At 42.1% G+C, this 16,499-nt stretch overlaps 1 pseudogene; it reads right to left on the bottom strand.

The window, feature by feature from the left end:
- Positions 1-590: 590 nt before the first annotated feature.
- Positions 591-16,188, bottom strand: LOC130076783 (uncharacterized protein K02A2.6-like; annotated as a pseudogene).
- Positions 16,189-16,499: the final 311 nt, after the last annotated feature.

Here is a 16,499-nt window from a genome sequence, read left to right as displayed (position 1 = left end):
ATACTACTAACAGTTTACTGTGGAATATTTAGTAGTGAGGAAATTTCACAAATAGACTTATTGCACAGGTGGCAACCTATCACTGTACCACGCTTGAATTCACTGAGCTCCTAAGAGCGACACATTCTTTCACAAATGTTTGTAGAAGCAGTTTGCGCATGCCTAGGTGCTTGATTTTATACAACTGTGGCCATGGAAGTGATTGGAACACCTGAATTCAATGATTTGGAGGGGTGTCCCAATACTTTTGGCAATATAGTGTATCTGTTCCTCGTCGAGGTGTGTGCTTCACCATCCGTTCATCCATCCACAATCTCCACTCCATCTGCAATTCAGTATCTTTCCAATTTCACCTTTAATCTACAATCACTGTCTGCTAATACTCACCTGCATTACCTTTTGCTCACCTGTGTGAAATAAAGAAACTTCTATTGACTTTATCCTTGTCTTGAGTCTCTGTTCCATAACAGACGACCAGACCAACACAGTTTCGGGATGAGCGACCCAGATCCTTTCCAGTAGATCGTGGATGCATTAAAGCGCGAGCACTCACAAGCACCCCTTCCCGCATAATCGATCACCACCACTTTTCACCACCAGTAGTCTCCAGTCCAGTGGCCAATCCAGCGCCCTTCTCTGCGGAGGATTGCAATGGATTTCTCCTGAACTTTTCGCTGGCCCTGGAGATGCAGCCGCACTGCTACTCCACCGAGAGAGTCAAGATTGCTTTTGTTATATCCCTGCTGACGAGACAAGTGCTCCAATGGGCCCAAATCGAACCAAGCTGGTCCTGTCACACAAACACTGGACAATTTCACCACTCATTTTCGTAAAGGGTTTGGAGTTCCCAAGGGTGATTCATCTGTCGGTGAGAAATTATATTGTATAATATGTGTATAAAACGTGTGTAAATGACTATGCTCTTCAGTTTAGAGCCCTCGCAGCATCCACTGGGTGGAACGAGCACTCGCTCCTCACTCTTCAATCGGCAGGGATTGAATCATCCAGGCTGCGACTGCAACTGTATTTTTACAATACAGATTGTATCAAAGCAGCTTCACAGTGATAACATGAAAATAATACAACAAAGTTTGTTTCTAGAAGAAAATTGCGTCAACGTCCACCTTAAGTAAGGCAGATTAATTATATTATTGAATATTAAATGTCCCCAACTAAGCAAGCCAAAAGCCAAGGCAACAGTGGCAAGGAACCAAAACTCCATCAGAAGAAGGCCTTTTTTAAACTCCTAGGTGTGACAGTAAGTCTTTCATCTGGTTACCATCCTCATTCGAACAGGCAAATGGAGAGGAAGATCCAGGAGATTCCTGAGAACCTTCTGCTATGGCCACCAGAACTTTTGGAACCAATTCCTAGACTAGGCCGAGTACACGCAGAACTCCCTCCATCAGCCTCCCACTGGACTCACTCCTTTTCAGTGCGTGCTCTGCTACAAGCCTCCACTGTTCCCGTGGTCCGGGGAACCATTGGATGTCCCGTCATTCAACAATTGGTTCCGAGAGAGTGAGAGGGTCTGGGACGCTGCACACCACCATCTGCAGAGAGCAGTGCGCAGGCAAAGAACTCAAGTGGATGCCAGGAGAGCCAAAACACCCACACTCCAACCAGGACAGGTTTGGCTCTCTGCCCGTGACATCAATATGTGCCTGCCCCAAAAGAAATTGAGTCCCAGATACGTTGGCCCCTTCACCATCACTCTTCAGATCAACCCAGTCACCTACGCACTACAGAATTCACCCGTCATTTCGTGTCTCACTGTTAAAACCTTACCACTCACCTGTGTCTGTTTCCCCCACAGAGCCTGGTCCAACAGGGAAACCCCCTTCCATTGATCCAGAAGGATGGAGCAGTCTATACAGTTAGTGAAATCCTGGACTCCCGGCAACGTGGTGGCTGTTTAGAGTATCTAATGGACTGGGAGGGATATGGGCCAAAAGAATGTTCATAGGTCTCCAGGAATGACATCCTAGATCCAGCCCTCCTTACCACCTACCATGAGACTCACCCAGATCATCCAGCACCCAAAGGAAGAGGTCGGTCACCGCAACGTTGGAGTCCACGGCCTTCAGGAGTGGGCCGTGGAGGGGGTTGGTACTGGTATATTTAGTTGTCTCCAGTGTTTCTCCATCGTCTTCCTATTCCACATTGTCTCCAGCGTCTCCTGTTCTGTATAGTGATCCATTGGATACTTACCCTGTTCCTCGTCGAGGTGTGTGCTTCACCATCTGTTCATCCATCCACGATCTCCACTCCATCTGCAATTCAGAGACTGTTAGTATCTTTCCAATTTCACCTTCAATCTACAATCACCGTCTGCGAATACTCACCTGCCTTAAATTTTGCTCATCTGTGTTAAATAAAGAAACTTCTATTGACTTTATCCATGTCTTGAGTCTCTGTTCCATAACATTAACCACGACCGGTGCTTGAAGCATGTGTCTAAATGCGACAATACCATTGGCCGGCGATAGCCCATGACGTCACTATCATTGTGACTAGAGTATAAGGGTGTACTCACACAAGGCATGGTTGCCTTGTACCGTGCCCTGGTGTGATTGTCCCCCTTCCGCACTCCCCCGCTCTACTGCACTCATATTGCATTTAATGTTCTGGGCCAGAGCACGCTTACATAATTTACAATGCAACTTTTTCTTTTGAAGAAAATAGGAAGAAAAGTGCATTCGCTTATAGACTGCCTAATAGATTTATTATTTATGCTGCGCAGCAATTTTCACTTGATTGTGCTTGCACGTATCAGAAGATTATTACAGAGGCAGCTGACTTTGGAGGAATTTGCAGCTTTACTCACAAACTACAATTCCTGTTCATCAATTGAGTGAGAACCAGACCCATTATAAACCTAAATATACTCAAAATTGATTTAATTAATTGAACTATCCAAGTAGTAATAGAAGATGTTTGCTCACTTTGCTGTCGTAATGATGACAGTAACACACACAAAAGTTGTACGTGCTCCGGCGCGGTTAGCGATCACACTACATGCGTACCGCGCCCAAGCCCAACTGAACTGTGCTCTGGCTCGCCTCTTCCAAGCGGGCCAGGGCTCGGTTAGCAAACCGCGCTCGGGCACAGTATGGAACGATCACAATAGTCAAACGAACCAGACTTTGGGGGTTAAACGTGCTCACGCACGGTTCAGATCTCCTTGTGTGAGTACACCCTGTAGTGTACTCACAACCTGTAGTACACGTCAACAACTTATTTTGTCTGAAGGAGACGTGGGCACTGGGCAGGGATACATGAAGCATGGCAAAGAGACGAAATGTCTAATTTTTTGTTTTCAGGGAACCAGGGTTACATTTGTAACAGAGACATTCTCTTTCGAATGGGAACTCACACTGCATCCTGTTTAATTTAGCCTTACAAGCAAAGGCAGTAATAAATTAATAAAAGTGAGTGTTTTTTTTTGAGGAAGAGAGAAGTCCCTTCAATTAAAAGAGCGTTTCTCACTGGGGCTCTCCTTACTGCAGTAAATTTAACTTGGCATTCCTTTGTATGGAGCAGGTGTTTGGGATTACTGAGCAAACCCTCTGTCTGAAGAAGGCTTGGGAGGAGGGAGGGTGGTCACAGAGATGGAAAAAAAGGTCCAGGGTACAGTTGTTGTGGGACATATGAACATAAATTTGCCAGTCCTATATTAAGATTGGTTTCGTCTCTCAAACTAGTCCAGAAAAAACCTGGCTTGCTAGAAATGTATAGAGGACATACACTGATTAGGTTAAGAGACAATAATGGAGCGCTTCATCTATATAATTACATTTAAAACTTATTCCACAATAGAACATTTCTCAAATTTCTGCATTTACAATTGACTCCCCTGCACCCTTTCAGCACCTGCTTTCCGTACCAACAGAACAAGAGTGTAACATAAGGATGCTAAGCTAGCCATAACGTTTATTATTTCCTTTAAAAGCATGTGACACTGTGAAACAAAAGCTGCTCACTAATTCCAGTCATCCTCTTGCTCGCGGCTGTGGTAATTGAGGTGTTAAAGGGTTAAACTCAAAATATCCTGAGTTATAGAGGCACATGGGTTGCCAAGCAAAAGGGCACATAGGAACACACACTACCAGAGGGGTATTTTCATGTAGCAATCATGCACCCTAACAACTACCTACATTTCATGGACTTAGAAGAGCTTTAAATTGCAAACACAAAGTAGCCCTGCAAAGCCATATGAACAAAAACCCAGAGGTTTAAGATCTAAAAGGCTGTGCCATGCCATAGGTATAGCAAAATTAGGGCACAGCAATTTAGTCTTGGCCGGCCTGTAGGCCTGCACTGCCAGAGAGTTTTCAGCAGGCTCACTACTATGGATTAGTTGTGCAACGATAGCGTTTTGCGACCATGTTAGAATGTCATTTTTACCTGCTCTGGAAGGAGATTAACGTGGAGCTTTTTGGAAAGGTCGGCTTGAAATTTCCATGAAAGCGATGGCCCAGGTGAAGGGCAGAAAAGAATGCACCGGCTGTTCGTCAAACCTGCATTCAGACACACTCCCAACACATATCTACATGCCTCAACACATAGATTGATGAGTGGCCAACATAGGTGGGGAGGCACTGGCATGACCTCTGATAGGTCCAACTCTACAAACACAATCTTAAGCCAGCCATCATAGTAACATTTTATGTGACACAAGCATTATAAAGGTGATTTATTGTACACATGTGTGTTGGCAGAATATTTCAACTGTTGGGGGGGGGGTCTGGATTAGCTCTGCATTTTCAAGCAGCTTGAACGATGGCTGTTCGCGCTGTCCATCTATCGACCGTTAAACAAACTTCCTGTGAAAATAATGAGGGGAACGAATCAAACTGCAAAATGTGGCACAGAGTCCTAGTCGAGGACAGAGGAGGTACATTGGTTTATAGAGAGGAGAAAAGCGTGCCTAAGGCTGTGTGGTGTTTTTACAGGCCTATATTATTTACAGCTTGGGGATTTACTCAATCGTCAGTGCACTGAACATCCACACGAAACAATTTATACAGGACAATACTTGACTACAAATACTTTATCCTCGCTATATAATTTTGCAAAGGCAAAGTCTAGTCAATCACAATTACAGTAAACATGAATCTAAGACCACATTTACACTGCAGGTCTTGATGCCCAATTCTGATTTGTATATCAGTTTGTTTGTTTTTGGCGACCAGCTTACATCTTCTTTTGAAGGGGTCATGAATTGAGAAATAAAAATGTCCTTGATCTTTTGACATATAAGAGGTCACTGTACATCCAGTAAGTTTCAGAACTCATACTTCCTCATTAGCCCAAAAAACGCTTTCATTAAAAACAAGCTCTAGTTGATGACTAGATGACTAGTTTAGTTTTTTGTCAAATTATGACGTAATAGTAAGATAATGAGTCACAATTTCAGACCAGGCATTATTAACAGACTTTTACTGTAAGATATGGACTCGACAGTAATGCCCAGGTCAGTATATATATATATATCATACACACACAGGGCTTCGACAATGAAACTGAAAAACTGGGCAATATAGTGTATATATACATTCCAGCAGTATATATACATTATATACACTCACCTAAAAGATTATTAGGAACACCATACTAATACTGTGTTTGACCCCCTTTCGCCTTCAGAACTGCCTTAATTCTGCGTGGCATTGATTCAACAAGGTGCTGAAAGCATTCTTTAGAAATGTTGGCCCATACTGATAGGATAGCATCTTGCAGTTGATGGAGATTTGTGGGATGCACATCCAGGGCACGAAGCTCCCGTTTCACCACATCCCAAAGATGGGTTGAGATCTGGTGACTGTGGGGGCCATTTTAGTACAGTGAACTCATTGTCATGTTCAAGAAACCAATTTGAAATGATTCGAGCTTTGTGACATGGTGCATTATCCTGCTGGAAGTAGCCATCAGAGGATGGGTACATGGTGGCCATAAAGGGATGGACATGGTCAGAAACAATGCTCAGGTAGGCCGTGGCATTTAAACGATGCCCAGAAGTGTGCCAAGAAAACATCCCCCACACCATTACACCACCACCACCAGCCTGCAGAGTGATAACAAGGCATGATGGATCCATGTTCTCATTCTGTTTACACCAAATTCTGACTTTACCATCTGAATGTCTCAACAGAAATCGAGACTCATCAGACCAGGCAACATTTTTCCAGTCTTCAACTGTCCAATTTTGGTGAGCTCTTGCTAATTATAGCCTCTTTTTCCTATTTGTAGTGGAAATGAGTGGTACCCGGTGGGGTCTTCTGCTGTTGTAGCCCATCCGCATCAAGGTTGTGCGTGTCGTGGCTTCACAAATGCTTTGCTGCATACCTCGGTTGTAACGAGTGGTTATTTCAGTCAAAGTTGCTCTTCTATCAGCTTGAATCAGTCGGCCCATTCTCCTCTGACCTCTAGCATCAACAAGGCATTTTCGCCCACAGGACTGCCGCATACTGGATGTTTTTCCCTTTTCACACCATTCTTTGTAAACCCTAGAAATGGTTGTGTGTGAAGAGTTCAGGAGATTCAGGACCACACCCCTAAATGTATTGAAGCAACTGCCATGTGATTGGCTGATTAGATAATTGCATTAATGAGAAATTGAAGAGGTGTTCCTAAAAATCCTTTAGGTGAGTGTATATATATATATATATATATATATATATATATATATATATATATATATATATATATACAGTACTGTGCAAAAGCCTTTGGCACATTTGTATTTTCACCCCAAAAAAATGTTTTTAAGCCAATTATTTGTATATTTTGCTGTAGTGTGTCAGTAGGAAAAATCAGTTTACATTTCCAAACATTAACTTTGCCATTAATTGTAATAATCAAGTGAGATATTTGTATGGACAAGGAGTCTGACAACAGCCGATATGCTCCACACAGAGATCTGATCTGACCATCATCAAGTCCATCTGGGATTACGTGAAGAAACAGAAAAAACTGAGACTTAATCCAGAAGAACTGTGGCAACATCTCCAAGACGCTTGAAGAAAACTGCAAAGCTACAGTAATGTGTAAAGTTTGAGGCACTTGTGTTAAAATGCTGTAAAGTGAGGACGCTTTCAAAAATAATTTCATAATGTCATAACTTCTTTTAACTAAATCAAATCAATATATGGTGTGACCACCCTTTGCGTTTAAAACAGCTTTTGTCCAGGTACACTTGAACATAGTTTTTCAGGTAGCTTTGCAGGAAGGTTTCATCAAGCGTCTTGGAAATGTTGCTGCAGTTCTTCTGGATTTAGTCCGTCTCAGTTTTTTCTGTTTCTTCATTTAATCAGATGGACTTGATGATGGTGAGATCAGATTTCTGTGTGAATCATGGCTGTTGTCAGACTCCTTGTGCATACAAAAATTTCACTGGATTGTTGCAAATTAAAGGCCAAATTAAAATTTGGAAATGTAAACTGATATATCCTACTGAAACACTACAGCAAAAGATATAAATAACTGGCGAAAATACTAGCGTGCCTAAGACTTTTGCACAGTACTGTGTATATATGTATATATATATATATATATATATATATATATATAGTATATATATATATATATATATATATATATATATATATATATATATAGTATATATATATATATATATATATATATATATATATATATATATAATTATATATATATATATATATGTGTGTGTGTGTGTGTGTGTGTGTGTGTCTGTGTCTGTGTGTGTATATAGTAGATACACAGGGGTTGGATATATCATGTACTGCATCAGCATGTTAGCTTGCTTTGCTCAAGAGCATGATCACTTTAAAATCCACATGTCAAACTAACAAGAAACTATGCTTCTAAGTTACCACAGGCTGAGAGCTGTAGTTACAACAACACAACTTTGGGATGCTGGTTATGAATGTTCGTTAGAACTATGGTATCGGGTAACCAGTAGAATCGCTTGTTGGTAGCAAGAGAACATGCAATCATAGTTGACTAACTATATGCTTTTGGGAAATACACCCCAGAAATTTCAGCCACAGTCTTCGTACTTGACATATGGTTTTAGGGATGCTTAATTCAGCATCTGCTTCAGCAGGGTCACTAGCAGGATCCATGGGACTAGGCCAGGCCGGACTTCTCTCATTAGAGGAGGAAGTGCCTCAGTGGGGTGTTTCTGTACTCGGCAGGTATGAACCACAGGAAAAAGGGGTCTAGCCCTGGACTCAGCTGTTTCCATCTGGACTTATCGTTTCATCAGAAACACTTGCTTTGAGAGGGTGTTGCTATCTCAAACATCTCTTCTCTTCCCTCAAGAAAAAAAGGTTCAAACACTTCCTTTTGACCTGAATGTCTACATTTTATTTAAATAGAAGAAACTATTAATGGTTTAAATCAGTTTAAAATTGTTTTACTTGTTAGCTTCTAATAAAATGTATCAAATTCCTGTGCATTTGAAGTCTGGGCCTTCAATGTGTTTTAGCCTATGTATTTAAAGTAGGCAGGAAAAAGAAGTTGCATAGTGTTTTCTTCTCTATTGTGACATATATCCGGGTGAAACAGTTTCTCAAACAAGAAAAAATGTAGGGAGTGACTTTATTTTGTCTGGATTTGTAGTTTGCTATTGCTGTGATCTCACGCGAGTGACTGGTTTCACCCTGACTACAGTAAACATGTAAACACGAACAGAATAGATGTAGTTGCAAGTGGGAGAGGAAGTTATTTTGATTAAATATTATGAGGGCACATGAATTAAAAAAAATAATTATGTGCACAGATAAATCATTTATAATAAACAATGCAATATTCCATAAAAACAAGAATTGTCTTTGAAAAACTCTGTTTCATTAAAATAGCATGCAGTAGGCTACATGACATAATGGCCACTTCACACAGTTGCAGAATATGGTTGTCAGTCCTGTATTTGAATGTTAGCCTATGTTCACACACAGTACGGTTATTTAGCTACATGAGTGACAACCGCATTCTAGAACCAAACCCACACCCGTAAACAGGAAACACATCTGTTTCTGGACTCACAAAACGAAAAACCCCACGCTGTGTGAATGGAACCACAGTGGACAACTAGTAGGCTAGTTGTCTGCCACGTCATATACAGTGCGAGAGAGTCGCTCTGCTAAGGGGATTGAGTGTGGTTTGGTTTCTCTTTCGGTAACTTACAGCGACTGAAATATGAGCTGTGTGTCATCTGAAAGTTTTAGATCATGTCACTTTTCTCCACCGGTAACTTTACCGCTCCCTTCAGTTTTTGTGTTCTATGCGCGAGAAGGACGTAAGACGTGAGTGCAACGATAGGGTCCGACTAGCATGTTTACATTGAAGCTTCTGTCGGTTAATAAAGATTTGACGGAAAAACTTGCGGGTCAATTGACCTTTCGCAAAGACCCGCCCCCTTTGGTTACTGTTGCTATGTCCGACAAGGCACGCCACTCTCATGCCCCACCCACCATGTTCTCACGCACGACACACATCGCGGAGCAAAGAGGACACTGCACTGACAACAGCAGGAAGAAAAGCCGCGAAATCAAGGCCCCGCCCCCACTCTCGCTGAATCAATCGCAAGCACACGCCCCTGCACTTTTCTTAAGTGGCCGTGCTCCGTTCCTCTCCAATGATGTCTGCTGATTGCAGTACCTCGTTAAAATAAGGTAAATACAACTACTAACCACATAGTCAACATTATGAAAAAAAGTCCGTTAGTACTTCAGTGACTACTTCGCACAGAGAACCTGTCAATCACAGCTGTCAATCATGATGTCACAGCACCGTTTTTATAGCATCAAATAACTAACTAAAAACTAACTTATTTTAAAAACAAACACTTGAAATTACATCAACGTGATAGAAACTACAGTAAATGACAGAAACTATCTTTAGAAAAAAGATATGTGAAGTGTAATTTAATTATTTAGTTGGTCTCACGTCCCGTTGAATAACATGGGGAGGCGGGGTTTATGACCTATACTAGGACCGGTCACTGGGGGGCGATCGAGACGTTTTGGCTTCACTTTTGAGGGCTTGTGCGGCACGCTTGGTTGAACACACTGTTCTGATGACGCAAGAGTTGCAACTATGGCAGCTGAGAAAGACCATTCTTTGTGTTCTTTGTGAAGAATTTTCGGAGCCTGCATGAAGTCGGTATAAATATGTGTTTAATACTACAAAATATGCCCGATGTTACAGTTACTGCACTTGCCGCCCAGAACACAAGATAACATCCCAATCGAGTGAAGAGATTTGCTGAAACTGAAATGGAATCACACATCTTACCTAATTCAGACTAAAACACATCTATTTAGCCTCACATACTGACTTTATTTGTAGTTCATACTGTTTTAATACCCTGTATGTTCTTTCTCATTTTTAGGAAAAGCACTTAATTGCCATTGTTTATTTCTATACCAAATGTCATACACTTGCAATGAAGCTAAAAATATAAACAACTACATCATTATGTTGATATCCTATATTTTTACAATAAAACTTACGACAAACATGTCTTCTAATATCCTCAGTTGTTGCGTATACCGAGCTGCATCGAACACATTTGTAAATTACTTTCCTTGAACCCATTGTGCAGGGAAACCCATTACTTTCACTTTAATACCGCGTGCTTTATATACATGTTGCTGCTGATTGGACTGCAGACTGCAGTTCTGACACACCCACCAAACAAGAGAAAACGCATCTCAAACCCCGTTGCACACCGGTGCACGCCGTTTCCAGGAAACATGACGTTCAACCCGGAAACCGTAGCAAAACGTTGCGCACCGTTTTGAACTTGAACGTGCCCCAGGTAACGTTTATGAAAAGTCTCAACTTTCAAATTTGGTCATTTTTTTAACGAAATTTAAACAATACATACCGTTTTGTGGCTCTATGTGTCTGACATATCGCTGTAGAGCCTGGGTTAAAGCTGCTTATGAACCGATCATCTCTTCGTTCTTGTTAATTTATAGCATCAAATTAGCCTGGCTAACGGTCTGGGAACCACATGTTCATTTTCTCATATTTGGGCATTCGTAAACCACGCCTCAAATATGAGAGCCAGAGCCGTTTATTGGGTGCTAAGAATAGGCTTGTTTGAGATGCGCCTTGCCTCGCCTGAAATGTAGTCGAGAGTAGGCGGCTGCAGTGAGAGGAGGAGTGAAAAAAGCGCAGGCAAGCCGGACAGATCGCTCTTCTCGCAGTGGATCTGACACCTGTGAGATCAAAGGCGGATATCGCGGGATTGACGGGATTCACACTCGTGCACGGTGTTGCTAATAAACTGGATAGTTTTGTTGCTTGAATATGAAAATAAATATAATGAACAAGACTCCCAAAGTACTTATTTAATTCCATTTTAAATAGGCCTATGTTTATGAATAATTTTTTCTTTAATACAGATATGTGTTTTTATTTTATTTAAATTTACATCATCGCACTGTCAGAGAGTTTAGGGATATCCACATATAATTTATACACATAAAACATGATATCAGAGTTTTAAAATCAAACTGTAATAACTTGCAGGAGACAAATCCGTTAAAGGCAGTTCATTTACTCAAGGAACATCAAGCCAGCAGTACACTTGAGAACAGCCCAGGGGTGCTTCTCAATATCCCTCCTCGTCTCCTCGCTCCTCCGTCCTCCATCCTATGACCCGGAAACCAATCGAGCTCAGCCATCTTGAAGGACATCTCAATTCTCTGATTGCACCGCGAGGAGTCGAGGATCGAGGAGTGAGGAGGCTTCCAGAGGAGCTATGAGCGAGGATACACAGGTGTACCCTTTGCGGAAGAGTTTTATCGACTAAACATGACGCACGTATCAATTCTCCTCCCCCTTCACATCTGTCACAATCATTTGAATTTATACTTTACTTTTGTAGTTTACATAAACCACACAACTCACATATTTCAACAAGGTATCTTGCTTTATTATTATTTCTAATGAATTTCTTAAATAAACAAACTTTAACAACATAAGGGCAGATCCTTTGAGCACTGCTGATGACGCAGTGGAGTGACGCTGGAGTGATCAAGTATTCCAATGTATAAAAAAGCTTTCATTCGACTCCTCCGTCCTCATTTTTTTTCCTTGCAGCCTTAATCCCTCGCGTCCTACAGGGGGTGGAGCTGAGACGCGAGGAAAGGAAACGAGGAAAGGAAACGAGGATGCACAAATAAGAAATGAGAAGCACCCACCGTGGAACACATGTCTACTGACAGTTTCTTCTTTGCTACTCTTAAGCCCAAAGCCAAAAAAACATTAGATTGCCCCCTACAGGTTAATCTACAAAAGCTCACTCTACAACATCCCCTTCCCCCTAAGTTTACAATATAATTACCATATATGAACCTCATGTGACCACAATACAGTTACATTTATTTTTTTTTATTATTTTTTTTACCTAATTTCATAATCTTTAGCCGCGTTTCCACCGCAATTGCCCGGAACAATTTGTCCCAGGAACTTTTTTCCCAGGAACTTTTTTTGCCCCATACCGGTAGCTTTCTGCGTTTACATCGCGGTCTAAAGTACTGGGTAAACTGCGCGCGACTGCTCATTGCTTGCTTGTGACGGACAGTACGTTAGACTGTAAAAGACAGTAATCAGTTTTGAGCGCCACATTTATAATAAATATGGAAGAGATTCACACTGTGCTGCAGTTGTTTGAGATGTATTGGTTTACTAACCAGGTAAATAAAAAAAACGTCAGAAAAGAGACGAGCACTGATACTAAAGCGTGTTCAGAAAGCTCGTAATGCTAACGTTAGATCTAAAATTAGACAGCGTATGTTATCAGCTATTGCGGACATTGACCGTGAGAAGGCTGGGACGAACGCGCAGAAAATTTCTCTTCCGCAAATACGCTTAATAAAGCCTGAATCTCGTCGTCGGTCCAGCTGCCTTTTTTTATTTTTATCAAATTCCATATTTGCAGACAGACAACTCTTACTGCATGGAACTTCATTACTGCATGAAGCCACGAACTCCAATAGATTCTAAAAATCCCGGTTAAAATAAAATGCTACGCGGAGTTATTCAATCATTATGCGGCGTGAACACAACCAATCAGCATGTTTAGCGCACAAGCCCCACCCGCGAAAGTTCCTGAACTTTGAAAAAGTACTACCTCGCGAGCAGGGACTTTCGGAGGGGGAAATATCTACCCGGAACTTCATTTAGACCCTGGTTCCTGCGGTGTAAACACACCGAGTACCAGCCCAAAGTTCCTAGTTCCTGGGTAAAGTTCCTGCGGTGGAAACGCGGCTTTTCAAATGACCAGGCAATTTCCTGGTTCTTTGTGACCTTCTCATAATCACAACAGGACTAACAGATTTGTCCATTTCAGTTATTATCTCAGCAGCTTGAGAAGAATCCCCAGCTGCTTCAAAGGGATCGACTTCCTCCGGAATGTCCTCAGCCCCTGTTGTCTCCGTCTCTTTAGAACCCACAGAAGCAGAGTTGTCAAAAAAGTCATAATCAGGAGATTTACCGTCCATTTCCTCCCCTGGACGGTTCACCCGCAATTCCTGTCGGCCATGAATTTGATCCACATGTCTTCGGACCACTCTCCCATCGCCCAGCATCACTTTATAGGAAAGTGGTCCAGTCACAGTCTCTATGTTCCCCGGAATCCATTTCGGTCCATAGCTAAAGTTGCGAACCAGAACTGGATCTCCCATACCAAAACTACGTTCGTGGGCCTTCTTGTCATGATGTGCTTTTTGCTTCTGTTGTTGTTTCTTAATCTTCCTAGTCAAGTCAGGATGCATAAAGTCCAGAGAACACCGCAATTTCCGTCCTTGTAACATTTCAGCTGGAGAGAGACCGGTGGTGGTCTGAGGAGTAATCCTATAGCTGAATAACACTCGGGCCAATTTAGTTGCAATCGTCCCTTCAACACATTTTTTTAGCATGCCTTTAATAATTTGTACGGCCCGTTCCACTAACCCATTACTCGAAGCATGATAAGGTGCAGAAGTAACATGCTGAACTCCATTTTTGTTCAGGAACTCTTTAACTTCAGCACTAACAAAACAAGTAGCATTATCTGATACAATAAGTTCCGGTAGTCCCTGGTTACTGAAACTTTTACGCAAACATTCAATGGTGGCAGCCGATGTGGCTGAGTTCACAGGATACACGTCCATCCATTTTGAATGTGCATCAATCAAGACCAAGAACATTTTTCCCATAAATGGTCCAGCATAATCCACATGCAATCTTTGCCATGGTTTTTCTGGCCAATTCCAAGGATGCAGTGGGGCTACAGCCGGAACGTTCCTATGCTCTTGGCACAGATGACATGTTTTATCCAACCTTTCAACATCTTGATCTAACTTGGGCCACCATACGTAACTTCGGGCCATAGCTTTCATCCTGGACACTCCTGGGTGACACTGATGCAATTGTTTCAGGACTTCTGATCTACCCAAACTGGGAATGATGACCCTGGCCCCCCAGAGCACACAACCATCCTGTACACTTAATTCATATTTTCTTGATGTAAAAGGGTCAAACTCTGCTCCAATTAACTCATGCCCACCACGTTGCACCATTTCTCTCACCCTGGATAATACCGGATCTTTTTGCGTCCACCCTCTCACTTGTTCTGCAGTTATCAAGGTTATGTCTACATTCTCCAGCATCAGGACTCTTTCCTCCTGTTCAATGCCTGATTCCGTTGACACTGGTAACCGACTTAGAGCATCTGCATTTCCATGATCTTTCCCCGGCTTGTAGATGATGTTGTATTCATAGGCTCTTAGTGTCACAGCCCATCGCTGGATCCTAGGAGATGACATTTGGGGAACAGCTTTTAATTCATTAAATAAGGACAACAAGGGTTTATGGTCCGTAACTATAGTAAACTTCCGACCATACAAATACTTATGGAAGCGTTGTAAGCCGAACATGATGGCCAACCCTTCCTTGACCAACTGCGAATAATTCCGCTCCGCTTGATTCAAAGTCCTTGACATAAATCCAATGGGTCTCTCACTACCATCCGGCATCTTATGCGAAAGAACTGCACCTAGGCCATAAGGAGAAGCATCACATGATAAAATCCTTCCTTCTGGGGGTCATAGTGGACCAGAACTTGTACTGAGTTGATCATTTCCTTGGACTGAGCAAAAGCAGCCTCTTGTTCCTCCTCCCAATTCCATTTTTCATCTTTTCGCAGCAATTTGTGCACAGGGGCTAAAATGGTAGACAAGTTGGGTAAGAACTTATTATAGTAGTTTAACAGTCCCAAATAGGCCTTCAACTCTGTCACATTCGTCGGTGAGGGAGCGTTTTGAATAGCAGTCACCTTTTCTGGTACTGGGTAGAGGCCAGTCTCATCTACTTTATGGCCCAAGAAAGTTACCTCTTTTTCCATAAAGGAACATTTACTCCGTTTCAACCGCAGTCCCGCTTCCTGCAATCTTTCCAATACCCTGGCGAGCGTTTGGAGATGCTCCTCATCATTACGACCAGTCACCAGGATGTCATCCAGAAAAAACCGCCACATACGGAAGACCTTGCAGTACTCCCTCAATGGTCCTCTGGAAGATAGCAGGACTAGAAGACACTCCAAAGGGTAAAACACGGTAAGTAAACAGGCCCTTGTGGGTATTCACTGTGACATATTTCCTGGACTCCGCATCTAATGCAATCTGGTGGTAAGCATGGCTCATATCCAGGTTGGTAAACTTTTGTCCACCTGACAATGTTGCAAACAAATCGTCTATTCGAGGAATGGGATATTGTTCCAACTTTGAAACTCTATTCACCGTTAGCTTGTAGTCACCACATAGTCGTACAGTATTATCCGATTTTAAAACCGGCACTACAGGGGCAGCCCATTCAGAGTGTTTAACAGGTTCTATGATTTTTTTCTTTTAACAGGCGTTCTATTTCAGCTTCTACCTTTGTCTTCATTGCATAAGGAACTGGTCTGGCTTTGAAAAATCTGGGGACCGCTTCCTTGTCCACATAAATCTTTGCCGGTGGACCTCTCAATTCGCCCAATTCCTCTTTAAACAACTCTGAATGTTGGCTAAGTACTTCCGTCAAGGTTACATTTTCCACCCCTTGAATCTTATGTATGGCCTCCCATTCCATGCCCAATTCCTTAATCCATCCTCTACCCAAGAGATTGGGTCCTGTTCCAGGTACTACCACTACCGGTAACTCCTTCATGGCTCCTTTGTGTCTAACTTCCACTTGCGCAGAACCTAACACTGTTAAGGTTTGGCCAGTATAGGTTTTTAACTTCAAAGAACAGGTCTTTAATTCTGGAATTTTATGCTTTGTCCATAATTTGGAAAAATTTGACCCATTCATCACAGTCACACCACAACCGGTATCCACTTCAAAAGGTATGATTGACTCATTAACCGCCAATGTGATAGTCAGTGGAGCAACCTTTGGAATCTCGGTTTCTTTCAAACTGTGAACTGTAAAAATACCCTCTTCATCAGATGCACTTTTTTCATCTCTGCCCACATAAT

The sequence above is a fragment of the Rhinichthys klamathensis genome, unplaced genomic scaffold, assembly GCF_029890125.1.
Source record: "Rhinichthys klamathensis goyatoka isolate OS25496 unplaced genomic scaffold, OSU_Roscu_1.1 h1tg000021l_1, whole genome shotgun sequence".
Taxonomy (NCBI): domain Eukaryota; kingdom Metazoa; phylum Chordata; class Actinopteri; order Cypriniformes; family Leuciscidae; genus Rhinichthys; species Rhinichthys klamathensis.
This window is presented reverse-complemented; position numbering and strand designations above follow the sequence as displayed.